The sequence below is a fragment of the Talpa occidentalis genome, unplaced genomic scaffold (genome assembly GCF_014898055.3).
Source record: "Talpa occidentalis isolate TD23 unplaced genomic scaffold, MPIMG_talOcc4v2.1 talOcc4.16, whole genome shotgun sequence".
NCBI lineage: Eukaryota > Metazoa > Chordata > Mammalia > Eulipotyphla > Talpidae > Talpa > Talpa occidentalis.
Genome location: NW_023601653.1, coordinates 52,494,236 through 52,513,088, shown reverse-complemented (window position 1 = coordinate 52,513,088; position 18,853 = coordinate 52,494,236). Strand labels below are relative to the sequence as shown.

At 36.8% G+C, this 18,853-nt stretch overlaps 1 long non-coding RNA gene across 1 annotated transcript in view; it reads left to right on the top strand.

The window, feature by feature from the left end:
- The first annotated feature begins 1,988 nt into the window (after nucleotides 1–1,988).
- The window catches only part of LOC119248314 (uncharacterized), a 38,873-nt gene continuing 22,008 nt past the window's right edge, over nucleotides 1,989–18,853 (top strand). Inside the window, exons 1-2 of the long non-coding RNA XR_005125902.2 lie at nucleotides 1,989–2,031; nucleotides 3,051–3,077. This is a non-coding gene — a long non-coding RNA (uncharacterized LOC119248314). The remainder of the gene's footprint in view (nucleotides 2,032–3,050; nucleotides 3,078–18,853) is intronic.

Below are 18,853 nucleotides of genomic sequence, written 5' to 3'. Positions count from 1 at the left end.
AGAAATAATAGCAATGATAGTGATGGTGATGACAATCTTGATATCAAATAAAATTTAGGTCTTCCTCTGTGCCAAAAAAAAAAAAAAGAAAAGAAAAGAAAAGATAAGAAAAACAAACACAAAGCAAAGTGGCAGAATGTAACATTCTGAAATGCAAGGTAAACCTGTATTGAACCAATGTCTCCTTGTAACCTCAAACTTACTGGCTCTAGTTCTGCTGTTTATTAGAACATGGCTTATTTCTTTTCTATTTACAGGCTTTTAGGTATCTGATAAATAATTTGAAGTTAGCAAACGTTGTTCTTCTCTGGGCTAATAGTCTAGAGAATCTTCTCTTTTCTAGGCTTTTATTTCCAGGATATTCAGGTGAAACTCATGGGAAATTGTTTTGAGTTTCCTCATCCAAGGATTATTCCCCCATTGAATATAGTCTAGTTTGTCTGTTTTCCTCAGCTCTCAGAGCTGAATGTAAGACCAGGATTGTTCCAACAGCAGGACAATCACTCCCTCATCCACACCATTATAGGTCTATTACCACACTCAAAAGGTGCATTAGCTTTCTCAGCAGCCACATCCAACTGCTGGCTTTTATTGAAATAAAATCCATAAATCTTTGTTATACAAGAGCCAATAAAGCCTTACTTCCCCTAGTCTGTAGGAATACAGTTGTATGGTGTGTGTGTGTATGAGAGAGAGAGAGAGAGAACCCAAGTATTAAGTACTACATTTACCCATATTAAATCTCATATTGTTCAATTGCTTTTGGTTTTTGTGACTCCTAACCCCAACATACTTGGAATTCTCTCCTCAACCCCCAAATTATGTTCAAATGCTAATTTGATAACTTTGCTTTATATTTCCACCTGAGTTGCTGACAAAGATAATGAAGGGGACAACATAGAGTCCTCATTTGCTTCTAGAGACTATCTTCTAAGTTGACATAAAGATTTCATTGCTGCTTTTTGGACATACAAAGAAGACTGTAAAAATTACAAGGGTGTGCGACTCCTAATTCTTCATCCTATCTAGATGTCATATAGGAAAGACAAACAGGAGACAGAGGAAGAAAAGGTGTTGCTGTTTTTTTTTTATAAGAAGTGCTTTCTGTCATGGCTGATTTATTGGGAGACAGGTTTTCAAGGCAGGACAGTTGAGCTGCCCTTCTGCAGTTCCCTAGAAAAGCAGGTTTTCTCTCTTTGAAGTTGAACTGAAAACAAGCCTGGGCCATCAGTGTAGAATTTTGGTTCTTCTTCAGTTTTGGAAACAGAAAAATAAAATTCTTCAGTGAAATTTCTCCCTTCCACCGTCCTTCTACACATGTACAAAACTATCATTAACAGAGTACAAGTAAAATGTATTTCAAATATATTATAAGCACAAATTTTTAGAATTCCATCCTATGAATCACTGTAGTAAGACCAAAAAGCCATGAGCTACTTGGGAAGCCAGTTCTTGACTTATAAAACTGCGCATCAAACAGTTGTCCAGGATTCTGGATAAATGTCATACATAGAATTTTTAGGTTGATCTATTAGATTGTTACTTGTCTATATCTGTTTCACTATATCTGGTGACTAATGCCTCAACACTTCTATAGGAAGTAAAACAAACTCCCAGCCCATAAATGCCAAGGAGATGATATTGAAGTATTCTTTATCCTTGCTTATATAGTTTGGGAAGGGGAAAAAGCCATATTGAATAATTTAGAAAGAACTATCATACAAATATAAATTATTTGTTATAAATTAAAAAATTTTGCTTCACAGTCTACAATTTTCACGATAGGTTATTTTATGGTTTTATTGCATTGTGGTAAGACCACTTAGCATGAGATCTATCCTTTTAAAATTTTCAGCACACAATACAATATTGTTCATGATAGACATGTCTTCATTCAGCAGGTCTCTAGAATGTATCTTGCTTAACTGAAACTTGATGCTCCTTGGTTAGTAATATTCCCTTTTTTTCTCCCCCTCAGAAAACCACCATTTAACTCCGATTCTACAAACTTGACAATTTTAGATACCTCAAGTAGGTGGAATTATGCAGTATTTGCCTTTCTGGGACTGGCTTTTTTCCCTTACCATAATTTCCTTATTTCCCTCATGTTGTTGCATATTGCAGGATTTCTTTTTTAAGGCTGACTAATATTCCACTGTATTGGATATGAGTTTATTTTTAAGACTTTTATTCTCAGCCTATGCTCCTTTCCTAGAACTTATCTTTGTTACAACATCCCATTTTTTTCCCTTTGTGCATATGTGTGTGGTTTGTGCATGTATATGTGTCCTTCACCCCCTTTCTGTAGCCCTGCAGACTTCCTTACACCACTTGATTTTCCTTTCCCTGTCACTGGTGGCCAGTTTCTCTCTCTCATCTGTCCTGAGGCAATCATTATCAAGTCCCTGTACTCCTGGTGGCTGGTGATAGCTCCACTGGTAGCAGTAATAGATCAGTCACTTGAGCACAGAGATGTATGTGTTGGGGCAGGAGGGGTTTTGCTACACCTCACACCTCATCAATCCTGGTTCTATTTTTGTATCTCCTGCCTTAAAACTTTTCCTGCTTTAAACATTCGAATTCTGGGGCCTCTCTGGTGGTGCAAGGGGTTAAGCACAAAACTGTGAAGCCATCCACTGCAGTACAAGTTCAATCCCAGACTGGCCAGGGAGCAGCCCACGTGGCGCAGCAGACCTCTCCTGACTCGCCTACTTCTCCCCTCAGTAGTGTATTTCAGTCAGTCTGCCTGTTCTGTTCCCCACTCTGTCTCTGGTGAATCCTCTCACCCCTTGCACCTCTGGCCTACACCCCAGTTCTCATAAGCGTAAATGAAATAAATCTTTAAAAAAATAAACATTCTAATTTCCCATCACATCTTTGTACCTATGTTGCAAACAACTTTCTCTTCAGTATATATCACCCTTACCTTCTATGTAGTCTCAATTCAGTCACTGGAGTTTTTCATTCATTTATCTTTAGTCACTGTTTTTGATTCACAAATGTCTTTTCTTCCTTTCTTTCCCTTATTTTACGTCGTTTGCTTGCTCAAGGAAGAACCAAACTCCAAACAACATAAAGTAAGTGACTTACTTTATTTTTGAGTGAAATTCAAATACTGATATTCAGTGTATTGGTAACTTTGACAAAGCCATAAAATTATACACTATTACCTATGACTGCCATATTTAGGAAGAAAAAAATGTATATTCTTATGTACATACACATATGCGTGTGTGTAGTTACTTGATTTTTAACTTCAAATAAATGATTACTTTTAAGCATAGGCCTCATCAATATTTTATATACTAATTTTTTTTGTTAATCTGAAATTCAAAATTAACTGGGCTTCCTATACTTTACCTGGCAAGACTAGCATTACTTGTTTAGTCATATTATCAGTTAATGAAAAGATACTTACTGAATCCATACAATGTGTCTGATTAGCATAGCAGACAATGTGACATGCATTGCATGTGTATAGAATCGATTCCTGCCCTCGAGGCCCCATTTAATGCTCTCTGGGAGATGTTTCCTTTAAATCCTCCTCTATAGCACTTTCCATCTCCACATACCATGCATCATACCCTGCTTTGTTGTGCTGGCTAATTCTGGACTTATCTCTTGGGGATTCCTTTTGAAGGAAAATGCCCTGTTGCACAGAGTAAGTACTCCAAAAACTTGGATGAAATGAAGTAATGAACCTTGGAACTATTTCTGACTCTTCTGTGATTAGCCCTGCTCCCTTTCAGTCATTTGTAAACATACTGTTGTCAAGGCACACACACACACACACACACACACACACACACGCACGCACCATTGTGTGAGCTAACACCTCACTTCTGGACTTAAAAGCAGAGTTGGGTACTTTTCCTTTTGGGTCCCCATACCTCCTGGCATCTTTCATTTAGGGCAGAATGTACTACTACATTGCAATTATTTGCATACATAGGAATCTTCCATTGGTCTAGGAGTTATGCCCTGTATATCTTCTTAGCTATATTATCTTTTCAGTAAGTGTTAAAATGGTTGAAAAAGACTCTCCAGAAGAAAAACAAAAGACCTGTTTTTGTTTTACAGTAAATTTGTTCTTATATTGATTATAGTAAATTATGCACTGTAAATTGATTATAGCTATCTACAATATGTATAAAATCCTATTTATAGTAAAATATCACAGGTGCTACATATTTTATGGTGAAACAGTCCAAAGTTATTTTAGTTGCATATAATTTAACTTCCAGTCATTACAAAATCTCCATTTGAGATGTGACCTCACTAAAATTTGTTTTAATGTATATAGTAAATATATCTATTGCTCACATTTTAAATAACTGTATTTTAATGATTATATAGCTACAAGAAAAAATAGTTTTTTATAGGGTCTTTGGTCTGTTTAGAATTATTGTTTGTAAATATTTGTTCTTGTCTATAGCAAAAAATTTTCCATGATGCCATAAGTCCTTTTTTCGAGCATTTGTTAGTTGTATTTGGATGATCTCCAGGAAGTACAAATTGCTAAGAAACAATGCAGGACTTCAAAAGGATGTTTATTTGCACTGTAATGTGGAATTCACTCTCCCACATAGGTATTTTTGAGGCCTTTACTTTCACTTATACAATAAGAGATTTTCCTGTAAAAACTCACATTAATTCACTAAGATTTTCTTCTCTTGCTTTCAAAGGCCTAATACTATACCTTCTAGTGATCAAAAAATGAAAGCAAAAAAAAAAAAACAATCATCAGGCACAATTGACTCCTTCAGGGGATTGTTGCTCAACCAGGCCTGTCCATTAAAGTGACACAGAGATTTGTAAAAGGTCCTCGTGCTGAGCTCTTGCCCCAAACCTGCTGAGTCATTTCTGTAGGAGCTCTTGGCAGGCATATTTTTTTTCTTTCCTTTTTTGTTAATTTCATTGCATTTATTTTTATTTTCTTTTATTTTAAATTAATTTTATTTTATTTTCTAATTTATTTTCTTTTATTTTTTAATTAATTTAAAAATTTTTTAAAACATTTTTAATTATATTTTTTTACATCATTGTTCATTTTTAAACAATATTTGCTTTACCTCACCCCCTCAGATGTAGTCCCCATAGAGTTTCATTCCCCAATGCACCCGTGCACCATCACCTCAGTCCCCTGTGCTCCTCCCTCCCTCCCTCCCATCCCTCTCCCGCCTCCTTCCCTGCAGGATGTCTCTGATTTGTAATTGTCTGTTTTTGCTATGCTGTGTTTTTGTACTGTTATTATTTTTTACACTGATGTCTTATTTGGTTCCCCTATATTCCCGTTGTAAGTGAAACCATCGGAAATTTTTCTTTTTCCTTCTCGCTTATTTCACTGAGCATAATTCCTTCTAGCTCCATCCATGTTGCTGCGAATGCCATGAGTTTATCTTTTTGGAATGCTGAATAATATTCCATTATGTATATATGCCACATCTTGATCCAGTCATCTATTTTTGGACATTTGGGTTGTTTCCAGCTTTTACCTATTGTAAATAGTGCTGCAATAAACATAGGTGTACAGGTGGTCTTTTGAATCAATGTTTTTGTGTCCTTTGGGTAGAAGCCTAGGAGTGGAATTGCCAGGTCATATGGTAGCCCCATTTTTGGTAGACTGAGGAGCCTCCAGACAGCTTTCCATAGTGGTTGGACCAGTTTGCACTCCCACCAGCAATGTAGGAGAGTTCCTTTTTTACCACATCCTTGCCAACATTTGTTGTTGCTTGTTTTTTTGATATGTGCCATTCTTACTGGTGTAAGGTGATATCTCAGCGTGGTTTTAATTTGCATTTCCCTGATTATAAGGAATGTTGAACATTTTTTTCATATGCCTGTTGGCCATTTGCATTTCCTCTTTGGAGAAATGTCTTTTAAGTCCTTCTGCCCATTTCTTGACTGGATTGTTTATTTTGTTTTTGTTGAAGTCCTGTGACTTCTTTGTATATCTTTGTTCAGTCCCTTATCAGTTGACTGGAGTGCAAAGATTTTTTTCCCAATAAGTGGGGTGTCTCTATGTTTTGGTTAATGTCTCTTTTGCTGTGCAGAGCTTTTCAGTTTGATGTAATCCCAGGTGTTTATCTTTTCCTTGACTATCTTTGCTTTGGGTGATGAGTCTTTGAAGATGTTATTGCAATGTATAACTTTTAGTGTTTTACCTATACTTTCTTCTATATATATTTTTATTTTCTTTTAAAATAATTTTATTAAGGTAACATGGGTTTATAATGTTGTATATGATTCAGAAATACAGAATCCCCCCTCTTCAGATGTATGTCACCACACATCAGGTGTATATCTACCACCAAGGTACCCACAGCCTTTTACCATAGTCCATTGTTAGGCAAGAATATTTTCAAAAATTATATGATGGGTCTGGTATTCACCCACCCTTTGAAATCACTGTTGGAGCTGTTATTAAAGGGGAATAATCTTCAGGAATCAGAAATATGTTTTATTTCTTAAAAATGACTAGAATTACCAAAAATCCAGTTGATGTAATATACTTGCATTTCTCAAATTATATCTCTTCTTTTCAGCTGAACTAATTACTCTGCATTTAGATTAGGCTTTTCCTTATTCATAGAAGTAGCTAAACAACTGACCAAATAGCATAGTTAATTATAATTATGACATCTCATCAGTTTGGCAACTGGTTATTTCTAACCAATTAGTCTGATTATCTTTTAACAACAAAATATGACTGGCTATTCTGCAATTTAAGCTATTTTACAGTAGATTTAAAGAAAAAACATTCTTATCTTATTGACTGGAAATTTATTAAAAGGAAATCATTATTGTGGTAAACAGGGACAATGATATATTTATGTATAGAAAAATTAGTTCTGTATCTACGTTATTGATCTTCAAGTATTCCAGAGCCTGTATCACTGTTCCACCATGTTCTACCACACCATATTTATGTATTTATGATACTTGTTATAAACTTCTATAAATTTACTTAATTCCCCCATTGTTCTTAAGTACAGCCTAACAATATAAAGAGGTGATTTTCCTCCTTACTGAGCAAAACAGACAACTATGCAATTGTTAATCACAATAAGCTGAAGTTAATCACGTGAAAAAAATGCATAGTATTTTTTGAAATGGTCATAGAAAGCATTACTTTATGTAAATTGTCCTTTCTCAGCTAAAACATACTTATCAATCTTTGCAAACACAGATTTTACAAGAATTTAGGATGGGTAAGAGCAATAACTACTTCTGATCTTTCTGTGGCAAAGGATTGGTCAACTTTTATTAATATTTTTGGTATCCATTTTATTATATTACTTGATTAACCTGGTTTCAAAGATGCAAGGTTATTGTGTGCATTAAATCTTGTTGGGATAATTCCATGTCCTTTTGGGATGGAAGAACATTACCCCCTCTAGTGGATAAAGCCAAAACACATGACCTTAGTAGCTGGAAAAGATAGACTAGGTCTCCTTAAACCATCATCGTCTAACAGGTTGATGGATTAATTTCCCTAGTTAATACTTCAAGAATATTGTCTTGGAAAAGTGCTATGTCACACTTATTTCTTATATTGAGATGTAGAACTGTACTTGCAATTTAACACAAGACAATAAAGGAAATGTAATTCACGCCAGACATCCTGTTTCATATTGGGGGAAAAATGGACTTAGAGAACATCCTCCTAAAATGTTATGACTGATAAGCAAAGCATGATAAAAACACTTCTTCCTAACAAGAAAAAAGAAGAAAATAGCAGAATTCTAATTCACCTTTTTAACCAAGGAGTTTTAATCATCAGGTAAACCTAACATTCATCTTTTTAAGTTGAATGAGCCAGCCTTGTGACTCCACCTCTGTATTTATATAAAAGTTGTTTAGAAGCTTCCTTTTAAATTTCTACAAAAGAAATTCATTTGTTTTTAGAGTTAAGTAACATAGCATTCAGCATATATAATATATACATACAGATGTGAGAATTGGTTTATTTTCTGAACTTTATCTATCAACAAAGTGTTTGTTAAGTTCAATTCAAATGTGGAGACTTATGTTCATCCAACCTACTCTGATGGTTGGCTTTAGCTTGAGATAATAGAACAAACAAGTCCTTGTTCAAGTATAAACTAGTTTTACTTCTCTACTTAAATCATCAAAGCCAAGTTACAAAGCTCGTGTCTGAGAGTGTCTATCATTATCTTGCCTGTTATATTTCTCACTGATGAAGTGAAGGTATCCTCAGTTGTCTCATTACTAATAGACCTTTGAAAATATGCTGCAAATGGTTTTAAATTACTCTTAATATTTTCCTCTTCATCAAGTCAGATTTGACTGATCATTTAAATATATCTTGAAGCATTTGCAAATAGGACAAATATTTATTCTTACTTATAATATTTTTACTTACATGTGCATACCCTGAGGCAATCCCATAAGTGAGGCTGATCTCTTTTTCTTAGTAATGCCTCCAAAACCTCTTTATTGTAAGGAATGTGGTTGCCACCTAATAGAGAAAAATACAGGGAGAAAAATTTTAACCTCTTTTCATGGAAAAGAAAGAGCATAAATTGTATATCAAAATAAATCTGAAACTACATACAACGCAGTTACCAACTTGACCAGTTATCCTGAGGTGATATATTATAAAGAAATACATAAAGTCATTTATAATTTAAAATGTAGTTAGAGGAAATATTAAGATTACATTAAAAACATGATTTAAAGACATTACACATGTTTACAGTTGTTTATATACACGCACCGTTGTTTATAGTTTATATTGCCTCAATTTTCTTATCTGCAAAGTGAAAGTAAAGCCTTCCTATATCACAGAGTCATTGCAAGATTTTAATAAGATATTATTTTAATACAATTGCTTTATTAAAATTATCACTATTTAGCATGTAACATAAAATCCATCAATATTAGTTGATGCTAATAAAGACCCTACAAGGGTGAGAGGTTAGAAACTATAAAACTTCATTTTATAGTTTGAAATCAAACCTAGAAGTTCTAAGAATAGTCAGAAGTAGCATGCAGCTTAAAACTCTCTCTCTCTCTCTTTCTCTCTCTCTCTTTTTCTCTCTCTCTATTCCCCCCACCCCCACCCCCGTAATGTGAAGATAAAAAGTAAGGAGTGATTCAGTCATTTTGACTGAATTAGAAGCCTTAAGATTATACATAAAATGGTAAAGATAATTTGAGGATACATTCAAGTAAACTAAGGAGTTTAGATATGAAACTATGAAGCTCAGCAGCAAGGTTAGAGGTCAGCTATAGAATAATTTGTAATTGAGATACAAGGGCCTGAAGCTAAATTTTTGAGTCTATCCATTACACCACAAGCATGAACAACATGGCCAAAAGGAGGTGGTAGTGGCAGTTTTCCACATGGAAGAGGGAAGGAGACACAGAAGGCAGGGAGATGAATTCAGTTGTGGCTACATTAGCTCAAGATGAGGTTTAACATAGGGAAGAAGTGAGGGATTGAAATAGAGAATGAAAATAAGCTCAAAGATGCAATATGGGAAGCAAGAAAGATTTGGAATATATAATTAAAGGTGATTTTGAGGTTTCAAGTTTTATGTCTGGGTCCATCTACAAAAATAGGGGAGTTGGCTTGATGAGGAAGATAAAATTCTCAGTTTTAGATTTGCTGAACATATGCGTCTTAAGATGTTGAGCAGCTTCTTTGGGAGACTAATTGGATTCTGTCACTATAGCATTTACTGTATAACATTTTTAAATGCTAGGGAAAACTTGTTGTGAACCAATGAAATTATGGACTCTAGGGAATCCTGTATTTGCTAAGTCAACTTCCCTTTTTTAAGGCAGCTTTTGCACGCTTCACAGGCTGTGGTTGAGGGTGGACACCTGTGGGCTCCACCGATGCCTGCTTTAGGCAAAACTGTGAAGTAACAGGATTTGGCAAATCTCTTTTCCCTTTTCAGTGCCTCTCTCTCCCCTTTGGGTACCCTCACCAGTTCAGTGTGCTGCTGCCAAATTGGGGTGATTACTCCAAGGTACACCTCAAGATATCTATCACCTAGAAGATAGTTTTGCATGTAAAAATATATAAATTTCAGGAGTAAGAATTGACTAGATGAATGAATGAATGAAAATAGTTAATGACTGAATAAAATATCTGGCAAATGGATTCACTCTAAGATTTTGGATATCCCTCCCCAGAAAATCTCCATCAAAACAGTCCTCTGGAGAAGTAATAGGTACTCAGATGAAATAAATTATTACTGGTAAATTTCAGACAACAGTGGAGACTGAATATTGAGAGCTGGAGACTCCATTTTTAACTTTAAATTCTATGATAAAGATAATCACCCACATGAAAGATTGGCTCCTCTTGACAATGGTCCTCCTTTTGGTTAGTATCACTATTTAACAACTGTTATTGAAATGAGACTATAGAGTGGGTGGCCTTCATTCAGTATCACTATCTGGGCCCAACATATGGCTCTACTTTCAATAGCTCTCCTTATAATAGGCAACCTGAGCATGAGGTTGAACATGAATTCAGTACTGTATCTACAGTGCGTGTCCCGAGGCAACCCTTGTCAGAGTTGCCAGGGACCGTCAATATGATGGTTTAATTTGGGCTTCAGTTGCTTGAGTAATTCAGTGAGGAGAGAGCCTTGACTAAAAGTGGAACCAAATTTCAAGTGCGGCTGGTAGCACTGTACATAGAAACAAATTATTGTGTTCATGGATACTGATTTTTATTGCTTTCATACAAATATTTTAGTACCATTTCTTATAATCAGTGATGGATAGATGCATAATAAATATTTGGAACACAGTTCTAGTGGATAGCCAGGGATTTCCATGTCTCAGAAACCCTCTGATTTTGAATTTGTGGCTTGAAGTCTTGGGAGAATGCCTTACTTTCTAGCTCTCTTCATGAACGCCTGTTGTCAGAGTCTTCGGCACTTCTGCTTGTAGTTGTACAGGAAGCACTGTCAGGAGGATGGAAAGAGCTTTAACCAAACATTTCTGAATCACAAAGGAATTTGAATGATATTTTTCTGTTAGTGTAGTAAGATTTTAATGGTATTCCCTGAGTGACTATCTAGTTGTTAATTCTCATATTCTGGTTCAAATGATTAATTCATATATTTAAAAAAAATCTATGCATGTAATATTAGAATCCAAATATGTATAAATTTAGATTTTCTACTTCAAGGAAATGAGTTCAAAAATAAGCATGGTAGGGCCTCCCCGGTGGCGCAGCAGTTGAGCGCTGGGTTGCGAAGCTGCCCGCGGCCTCTGCAGCACCGGTTCGATCCCCGGCTGCTCGCCGGCCACCGGAGGAGGGTCCCGCATGGCGCGCAGACCTCTCCTGCCGCCCGCTGCTCCCCTCAGCAGTGTACTTCGGTCCTTCTGCCTGCTCTGCTCCCCGCTCTGGCTCTGGTGAATTCTCTCGCCCTCCCGCGCTTCTGACTGTACCCGGTGCATGTGTGGACAGAACAAACAAACAAACAAACAAATAAATAAAACATGCCTCTATTAAAAAAAAAAAATAAAAAAAAAATAAAAAAAAATAAGCATGGTAAACTAAAATGTTCATAACTTATAAAGTTATGCTTTGAATGATGTTTATATTTATTTTAAATATGCTTAATATGATCGTTATAATTTTTGTGTTTTCAGATATAACAAAACAATATGAGATCACAACCCTAAATGTTGCAATATAATTTCATAATATGTTTTATATGTCTTTTAAGAATATTCACAGTTTTATTTAATTTGTGGATGTTTTAATATCTGAGGCTTTATAATTCTCCCTATGACAATTCTTGGAGAAGGAGGAACTAAGTTCCTTTAACTTGCCAAGAATGGTTTGATGAATTTTAGAAAATATGTAGATAAAATGACTGAACTTGAAGTTTAAATAGGTTAACTCATTTTACAAGAAAACTAAGATCTAGAGTTTGTGTACCCCAATAGCTAAGTATATTGAAACAATTCTAATGACATGTTCAAGTCCCATTTTGTTATGGAAACCAGATGGGGAGGGTCTTTTCATATAGTGAAATTTACTGACCAGGCCCCTGCAACAATAAATAGTAAGGTACATAAGTAAACAGTATCTTTAAAGAGAAAATTTTATTTGCATTACAAATTTATAAAATATAGCCTGAAATGCTAATAAGTATAACAAATAAAAGTGCTTTTTTAGTTTTATGGCTAGTTAACTCTCTCTCTTTCTCTTTATATGTATTATATACATATATATTTCCACAAATATACATGAAAAATCCAAATAGATGGTTGGGGAAGTAATGATATAAAAAAGTTAGAGATCCAGTGATTTGGAGAACGTAGTGAACAGAGTGGCAAGTCTGTACTAACAAATTTTTAGGGAATAATATTCTCATTGTATTGTCTTGGGAAATTGCTGCAGACTCTAAAACCATGTTGAAATTTTATAACCTTGGGCACAATCAGCAGGTAGATTATACTTATTACTTTTTCCACCCAGATGAACTGACTCTGAACGAGCTAGAGGCTGGAAGTAACTCAGAAGACTGAAGTTCCCTGTTTTTCTTACCAAAAATTAAGCCTTTGCAAACCTGAAAATGTTGACCTCTCTCTCAATTTTTGGCAGCCTGAGATGAATGACGATAGTTCAGCCTACCTATACCGTCTCTCCTAATGCTATCCCATGGAAGAGGATTGTCTTTGCATTTTTGTTGTGGTAGCATTGGTTCCTTAGCCCCTTGGGTGTCTCTTCTGTGACTACTGTGCTCATTAGGACACTTTTTATAAAGGACTGTAGGAAAGAATGGAAGATGGCCTTTGCCTATAACCAGAGCATAAGTAGGACTGCCAGATAGCAATACATAGCATTGCTGTGATATTTTTGTTTAAAATTATTATCATGCCATTGAAGTTAATATCAAAATCAGTTGTGGAAACACTGTCTAGAAAAGGTTGAAACATTGCCATTTCTGAAAAAAAAAATCTGGTAGGACTGTATCTTCAATAGTCTTCGGAATTATTTTAATTAGCTTTACCTACTTCCTAATTTGCTAGCTGCCTTTTTTTTTATTTTTATTATAGCAGATATTTTTAACCTAGAATCTATTTAAAGCATCAAGATAGGCAAAGAGTGGAAAATCATTACCGGAACATTTGGTTGTTAAAAAAAAAAAAAAAATTTGCATCTTCTTTCTTTTTCAAGGCTTAGTGCTAACAACTTTTTAGAAATTCTAATAATGTTCCTGGCCAATTCAGGGTTGACATAACATGATAACCATCTCATGGATTAAGCAAGACATCTCATGTGTTTTTCTATAGTACTTCATGGTCATTTTTAAAAGAACGGAAAGATGCCTTTTAAATGGGTGTGGTATTGAAGGGCACCAATTTCCCATCTCTAAATGTTATAACTGAAAGGCTATCATGACTCAACCCTATTCACGAATTTTGGATGTGGCTCCTCTTCCAATGTCTCTTCCCACTGATAGTCTAGTGTTCTCCATCCTTTTCCTCAGTGGTTTCAGGGAGTATCAGTGTTTTCATACTCTAAAGGGGTGAATTTGGACCTCCCCGGTGGCGCAGCGCTTGAGCGTTGGGTTGCGAAGCTGCCCGCGGCCTCTGCGACGCCTGTTCGATCCCCGGCTGCTCCCCTGCCGCCGGAGGAGGGTCCCACATGGTGCGCAGACCTCTCCTGCCGCCCGCTGCTCCCCTCAGCAGTGTACTTCGGTCCTTCTGCCTGCTCTGCTCCTCGCTCTGGCTCTGGTGAATTCTGTCACCCTCCCGCGCTTCTGACTGTACCTAGTGCATGTATAAACAAAACAAACAGAGAAACAAACAAACAAATAAATAAAACATGCCTCTATTAAAAAAAAAATAAAAAAAATAATAAAGGGGTGAATTGATCACACTTAATACTTTTGCATCTTAAATTTCTAGGCATCAATTCTTTGACTACTGATAGGGTCTACATTCATCACTACTCATTGTATGTGATAAATTATGTTATTCCTCCTGACTATTAATACAGCCCCCATGTATTAGCAGCCCATGCCCTTTGCCTTTGTCTCCCATGTCTCACAGCACATGCCTTCCTGCCACTTGCTGAGCTGGCTGACTGTTTTGCTTTGACCAATGGAATGTGGGAGTGGATAGGGCGTATGCCACGTCTAAGCTAAAAATGTGTTTGGATGGTACAGCTTGGCCTCTTGTGTCTCTGCCTCTGCTAATTGAACAGCATCTCCAGATAAGAACAGTTTTTTTCATCGTTGGTGGTGGGTGTGGTGTGAACCTGTGCCCCTAAATCATACACAGCGTTATAAACCAGCATTATCTCAATTTAGGAAAAAAAAGATTTTTACTTTATTATAGTCTTTTTCCTGGTCCCTTATTTAGGTTTTCTAAATTCCTGCTATGAGTGAGACCATCTGGTATTTTTCTTTTTCTTTCTGGCTTATTTCTCTAAGCATGATCCCTTCCAGCTCCATCCATGTTGCTGCAAATTGCATGAGTTTATCTTTTTTGATTGCTGAGTAATATTCCATGGCATATATGTACCACATCTTCTTGATTCAGCCATCTCTTTTTGGGCATTTGGGTTATTATCATAGCTTAGCTATTGTAAATAGTGCTGCTATAAACATAGGGGTGCAGGTGCTCTTTTGAATTAATGTTTCTGTGTCCTTTGGGTAAATACCTAGAGTGGAATTGCTGGATCATATGGAACAACAAGCAATTGTGGGCCAGAGACACACTACAGGGGTGTTAGGGAGGAGGGAGTAGGATCAAAACAAGGGGGGGTGGGAATTGTATGGGGCCTATAACCAAGGTGAAAATGCATACATTGTACAAAAATGAAAAATGATGTAAAAAATACATAAAATTAAAAAAATAATTAAAAAAAAGAAATAATATCTATCCAGAGGAAAAATAAACTGTTATGCATTATTTCCCGTAGGGCATTAAACAATTTTGAAACTTACCTAGAAATCTTATAATAATATTATTTTAAAAATCCTATAAGTACCAGATTCTCAAAATGGTAAGAATCCAACTTGCCTTCTAATTGGTTTACACATTAATCAATAAGTTTAATAAAATCTTTGATCCATGTTTATTAAAAATACAAAGCAGCTTTGTAGCCTGTGTTCTTTTACCCGGGATGCAAAGTTATATAGAACAAAACTGGACTATGGCAGGATCCGGATGAGATGTAACCAATTGACAAACCTGTGAACCACTGAGACATAAGGGATATTCATTACAACAACAAGAATGTCTGATAGACCATGCCCAAAATAAAAAGAAGCAGTAATTCAATCTTGTTTAGATAAAGTACACAGAAATGTATCATTGCAAATTGAAGTAGAGGTAATAATGAAATGCAGCTAGTTATATCATTTGGGGTAAGTTTCAGATATCCTGTTACACTGAACACTGGATACAATATTATTTTTCTATTGCTACTTAAAAATTATCTCCAAAATTAGCTGTTTAAAATAATAATGTATTATGTTAGTATTTCTGTGGACAGAGTTCTATTTGTAACTTAACTGGGTATCTCAGGCTCAAGTTCCCTCATGAGATTTCAGTCAAGTTATTAGAGCTGTGGTCTCATCTGTGGGCTTGACTGGGGGCGAAGGTTAGGGTCCATTTGTAAAGTCACTCATGTGACCGCTGGCAGTCATTAATCACTTGCAACATGAATTTGTCCCTGAGGCTACCTTATGGAAGGGCTGCTGTTTTCCCTCTCTCAATTCAGAGTACTCAAGACAGAAGTTGTAGTCATTTATAATCTACTTTCAGCAATGACAATCCTTTTGTTCTGTCCTTTTCTCTCCATCAGAAGTCAGTGAATCTAATCCTCACTTGAGGAGAGAGGAATATACAGGGTATGGTAACAGGGGGCAGAGATTATTGGGGGCCAGTTTAGTGGCTACCCACCAGAGACACAGCACTTGATCTCTCTGAGCTCCTATTTCTTAAGCTGTACAGTGGATATTACCATACCTATCCTGCTTATGCCATAGAACTCTTGTAAAGTCAAATGAGCAAGTATATGCTCTACAAATGTAGAGGCTTTTGTGAGTCTGGGTCTTCCAGGAGGAAGCACAATCCAGAGAGAATTAAGAGGCAGGGTTTCATCAGGGAAAATGTGAGAATTGAGGAGAAAGGTAGCTGAGGGTTCTGGGAAAGGTGTCAGATCATGATGGATCCTGAGTGGAGAGGAAAGGAAAAGTATTTGGTGGGAGGGTGCTAGACCACTATGCATCCTAATGAAGGTTGGCAAGGCTTGGGGGCGGGGGGGGGGGGGCGGCATTCTGGAACCAAAGCAGCTGTCCAAGCCATCCTGTATGGCCTAGGAAATGGTCTGCACCCATCTCTTCAGATGGCAGAGACCCCGGGGATAGTGAAAGTTGGTTTGAACATAGTGATGGCTTTGGTCTCATTGGTGGGAATGTCTAGACCTCATAATTGTTTTCTCTGCTTGAGTTCTATTTTGGTGCCATTGCTAGCATTCTTAGTTCTTCTAGAACAGGGATTGTTTGAAATTGTTGCCAGGGATGCAACAGAGGAATTACCTGTCTGAAATTACCTGTCTGATTTTCTTCTCCTTACTTGACCTGTTGGAACACTTCAACCCCAGGCAGAAACTTTGGATACATGCACTGCCCACAGAACTGAATTTCCTCCCTACACCTGCACGTGGGCATGTTCTTCCAGGGATTAGTTCCATCCTAAGGGTGGTTTTTATTCCATATCTGGGTCCCTCCAGCTAATCACTGGACCATAGTGGTTTATAAGAACTGGGGCCCAGAATCTTGGTTGTTTTTGCTCTGCCCCTCTCAAGTCCTGCAACCTTTGGCATGTCTCTCAAACTCTCGGTGTCCTTGCATGAGGAGGATAACAGTACTTTTATCATAAAGTTTTTGCTTTGTTTTGTAAAGTGCTAAGACAGTGCCAGGCACATGGAAAGCATTCTATAAACATTAGCCATTATTATTATCTACTGCCCCAAAGATTGTGCATTTATTAGGTAAAATGCCTTATGCTAGTCTAAGCCCTATGGAACTCTTATTTGTGTGAAATCGGTTTCAGATTTGTATAAGGAAATAATTTAGTGTGTGGAGAAAGGGAGATGGAGCAGGTGGGGAGAGAGCAGAGGGAGCTGGAGCAGGTGGGGAGAGAGAGAGAAAAGAGAGAGGAAGGAAGAGAGGGAGACATTTGTGATACACTAGTACACCTCAGTGTCTTATTAACTCAGCCCCAGGCAGTGGGCGCTTACTTACTGATTCTGTCTTGGACTCTGAGGCTAGTAAAAATTTTTCAGCTGTGGCTAGATAACTCCACTGATTAGTTGCTTCACCTGGTTGGTGCTTTGGTGCTAGGTCTGCTATCAGACCTTAGCTTCTTACTTCCTGTTACCAGGTCCCAGAGTGTACCTCAGCTCCATTCCCCCCTCAGAGAGATTGGAGCAGGAATCCAAGAACAGCAGTGCACACTTTCAGGTGTTTTGGTGCAATTTAGTCTCCTCTTCATCTGCTTTCACAATGGGTTTGTGTTCTTAATTGCTTTGTTACAGCCAAAATAGGACCATCAATAAAGAAAAATAGTGTAGAATTTGGTCTGGGAAAGATGGAGGTGATTTTGCTGGTCCAATTTGTTACTGTTGTGTTTTTTTATATTATACCTGTTCCTGAAGGCACTAATTCAGGATTGTATTTAGGTTTCATGAACACTGGATGGAAAGTTTAATTAAAAACACTTTTCAGAAACAGCCTGGGAGCTTAGCACACAACTTCCATTGCCTCCTTTTCACTCAGTTGTGCCCACCCCCACCCCCCCAACTGCTCCTTTTATCACTTCATTATCTCAAGCCAAATGTTGATTTGGTCAATTTCCTGTTTGAGTGTAAGCCAATCCCTTGAAGTTATTTCAGTATTGTGGCTCTTAAAACACAAGGTTTGCCTGTTACATTTCCACCATTTTAACACTTCATCTATTGTTTCTTTTTTTGCTTAGTGACAAGCACCAATGGACATTTTCAAGTCTCCCACTTAATAACTGCATGTGTTTTTGATATTCGAAACTCCACTGCTCTGTGTTGATAGTGACTAACCCTCAGAACTGTTGAAACATTCTGTGCAAGTAGAGGTACATCAGAGGAATTTTTTATATAAAAACTTTATTTAGGGAGCCACTTTCTTTCCTGTGTTTGCTTATTCAACCTTTCCATTTCAACTTGTTTTGAAATACTGTCTAACTACATAAATTAGAGTTTCCTTTTTCAATTTTATTATTATAGCCTGATAAAATGAACTAACATGGTTGATTAAACATCCCTCTGCATTGGCTATCTTTGATGTTAAAACACCTAGACCTTTGGTCAATTTCAGAGCTGTAAAGAAAGGCTGTTTTGTTCAATCTTCTTGTTTTATGTCTAGGGAAACTGAGGGTCAGAGGGGTTATGTGATTTGCCAAGGTGAACTGTTTAGTTAGTGAGGCAATGATGTTTTCACTCCAGCCTGCTATCTCCCTCAATTTAGAGTGTCTATAGCGGTCTCTAATTCCTTCTCTTACTGATTTTATGTTCCAATTCAGTAACTTTGAGACAATTTTAAAAGTCAGACTTGAGTATAATTTTCATGCAGTAAAGTTAACCAGTTTCAATGGTATGTTTTGAAAAGCGTTGACCAGTGCATACAGTTGTATAACCCCCAGTATAACAAAAGCTCCAAAAAGTTCCTTCTTACCCATTCCCTATAGCCTGGCCTTTGGTAATTACTCTTCTGTATCTCACTACACTTTCGTATTTTCTATAATTTCAGAGAAATGGTACCTTGCAGCACATAGTTTTATATCTCTTCACCGGTGTTGT